A 3712-nucleotide genomic window follows, 5' to 3' on the forward strand; every position below is an offset into this window, starting at 1 on the left:
GATCTATATAAAATGCCATTTCTGAACATGTACACATGAGGACGAAATTATTAGCTATGGAAATTTCATTTTTTTAAAAGTATTTCCCAAGTGCTATTAAACAGAGCAAAGAATTTTTAACACAGCTTTTTCAAACATCCTAGTTTTATTTTGGATGCTTACATTATTTTACTTTGCACACAGAAACAAAATTATTTCACAAAAAACAAAAACTACCAGGGTCAAAATGATTAGCCCCCTTAAGAACTGACCTTTTTATTGAGCCATAGCACAAACCACTGTTGTGCAATGATGTGCTGCTCAAAGCTTGTATCAGGTGTCAAGAACTGGAGTGAGAAGTATCATCAAGAAATTCAAAGAGAGCCACACAGTACAGAACAAGCCTGGCAGAGGTAGGAAGCGAAAGATTTCAAAGACTCTGGAAAGAAAACTAGTGAGAGATGTGTCTAAAGACCCCAGAACAACTGCCAAGACACTAGTGAATGACTTAGCCAAGTCGGGAATTGTAGTCTCAAAGAAGACAATCACTAGAGAGAGTCCATTCCTGTGCAGAGCTCAGGAATGGACTGCGAGGTTGCAGACCAAGAAAAACTCCACTTCTGCAGAAGAGACACCTTCAAGCCAGACTGAAGTATGCTAAGGACAACCTGGAGAAAGATTATGCATACTGGAAGCATGTCCTTTGGTCAGATGAGATGAAAATAGATCTGTTGGCCATAGAGACATTGCTTATGTTTGGAGAAAGAGGGAGAGGCGTAGTAACCCAAGGAACCACCGTGCCCACAGTGAAAACACGGTGGGTGGGAGTATTGATGCTCGTGGGATGCTTCAGTGCATCTGGAAGCTGGGAATCTCGTGTAATGGTGGAAGGAATTATGAAGAGGAAGAGAGGATGTATGTGAAGATTTTGAAATAAAAACCTCAAGCAGTCAGCAGCAAAACTGGGTCTGGGTCGTCGCTTTGTCTTCCAACATGACAACGACCCAAAACATACGTCGCTCCTGGTGAAGAACTACCTCCAGAAGACCAAAGTGAACGTTATTGACTGGCCTGCACAAAGCCCTGACTTGAATCCCATTGAAAATCTGTGGGGTGAACTGAAGACCAAGGTCCATGCCAAAAGGCCATCAAATCTGGAGGAGCTTGAGAGATATGCCAAAGAAGAATGGGCTGGGATTCCTCAGGAGACGTGTCAAACGACGACAGGCTGTTATCCAGCAAAAAAGTTACACAATTGACTATTAGGATCAGGGGGGCTAATAATTTTGACCCTGGTAGTTTTTGGTTTTTGTGAAATAATTTCGTTTTTGTCTGCAGTAAAATAATGTAAGCATCCAAAATAAAATTAGGATGTTTGAAAAAGCTGTGTTAAAAATTATTTGCTCTATTTAATAGCACTTGGCAAATACTTTTAAAAAAATGAAAATTTCGTAGGGGGGCTAATAATTTCGTCCTCATGTATACCTATGAATATTATATTCAATTTATGCCAATAGATCCTCCTAAATGTTACACCTTTAAAGCAAATGTCAAAAGGCCAGGGCTCACAGTCAGGACTTTACATTATCCTTGTGACTTAAAACAATTCAACATCTGTTACAATAAAGTGCTGCTAAGGCACGAAACTGGAACAATATTTTTTTTCTTAAATGACACATAGTGCTTTTGGTTCCTTAAAACCATATCCGTTTTTACCCTGTGTATATACACTGCATGAAATGAGGAAGAGGTACAGCAGATGATGAGGGGTAATTTGTGTTTGTAACCACTGCACAAGTTGTACAATGACCATAACTTTCCTACATGGTTTGTCTGAGCTTGCTCAGACGGGGTCCTGTTAACGCCTTCAGCTGGGTGTATACTTCCAAGCAACACCTGATTTTTCTCTAGAAAGACACGTGGCTGATGTGGAGGCAGAGTGAATTAAAACAAAAGTGAATCATACAGCGGGAGTGCCAATATTTCTTATAAGACTATCATCATCACTTAACACAATTATTAATGTATCACTGTACTTTTTATGTTTGTTGTCCATATAATACGCAGTAATCAAACATACTGTGTACACTATGTCAACATAAGCCTACACTGTATGTTCATTTAGGAGGCTAATATACATTTAAAATATATATATATATATATATATATAAATTATTATATATAAGAAAATATGATTGTATGGAATGTGCTTAAATGATTTCCTTACACAGTGTGTTAAATGTGATCACACACTCTTCATTCAAATAGTGAGCACACTTTGTCTTAAAAATATGTTTCCTTTTCTAGTTAACAGCAGTGAAAAGTGCAAATGTATCAAAATCTAATGTAGGATGTGAAACCTGCTAAATGTCAGAGAATAATTTATTAGTTACAGTTTAATGTTGTGCTTGGTAGGACAAAAATTTAAAATAAACTCGTGCAAATATAATTGTAAATTTAAAGACATCCAGACATGTATTTCCACAAAAAAACACTATAATTTTCACACACAAAAAAGTTGTGAATGTGTAGCCATTACACACCAAATAACAAGAAAAACATTTTGTCAACTAGAATGTGTGTCATACGTTACATAGGTAGTAGTGGCTACTAGTCCTGAGTATCCCTACCTAAGCTAGCTCTGGATTCCAAATCCAAAAAATGTAACGTCTCAGAGGAAAATAAAGAATAGTGTGTGGACAGATGTACTGTATTTGCCACATTCTATTAGTCTGCCCTACAAAGTGCACTTCCGGTATGCATGTTTGCATAACTAAAGGTGCAGAATGTGGGCATGAGCCTGTCTATGTTAGGAATTTGAAATGATGGGAGTGTATGACAGCCTTGACACGACAACCTCCCATTCTGCTATAGCAGCAATTCATTTAACATTCTTGCTTTCCTTACGCTGATGACGCAAGAGAACAGAACAGCAGAGAGCAATGAGGAAACAGACATGAGTGAATCCTATAATGAGAACACCTTAGGCTTGGTTCAGTATGTGACTATACAACGAGTTCTGCTGTCAGTCATAACATACTCAAATGACTCAAAATAAGACATGGATCTTTTCAGTTTGGTATCAACTTCACAGGTCTAAAACTAGCGGCATGCTAAGCTTCATTCCTCCACTGGTGTTTAATTTAGAACCAGCTTGTTGTTATCTGGGGCGTGTTGGTATATGCTCTGTGATTGTACAGAAGGTTAAAGGTGACAGTGAGATGTGCGTGCAGCGTGGGTGGCTGGGGAAGTCTCTTGCAGTGGTTCCATACGAGGGAGTGAAGCTGTGCAACCCTTTTTTTCCACGCTGCTCGGTGCTGTCACCTTTCAGTTCTTATTGACAATCCCCTACAAACTATTCAGCTACACTACAGAAGACTTATTTCCATTCCTCACTGCACAGTCAACCCCACCTCCGCCCACAAAACAACTTGGTGTTTTCGGGAAATTAAAAACAGTGTGGTGCCTCTTTCTTAAGAATTACACAGATAATCAAGGGACTGTGTGTGTGTGTGTGTGGTTAGGTTTTAATCACAGAGAGAATTACTGCTTCTACAGTTGTATTGTGCCTAACAGAGATGTACTAAAAGCTTTCATAAAAAGGTTATAATCTTTTTGTATTATAAGGATGTCATTTGTATTCCATCTATTGTATCTTGTCACCTCACACCTAAAACATTCCTCTAACACTTGCTTTCAACTTGCCAGCAGAGATATGCTGGCTTTCAGTTTG

Source organism: Morone saxatilis, unplaced genomic scaffold (genome assembly GCF_004916995.1).
Source record: "Morone saxatilis isolate NCDOM2014 unplaced genomic scaffold, NCSU_SB_2.0 Contig7, whole genome shotgun sequence".
NCBI lineage: Eukaryota > Metazoa > Chordata > Actinopteri > Moronidae > Morone > Morone saxatilis.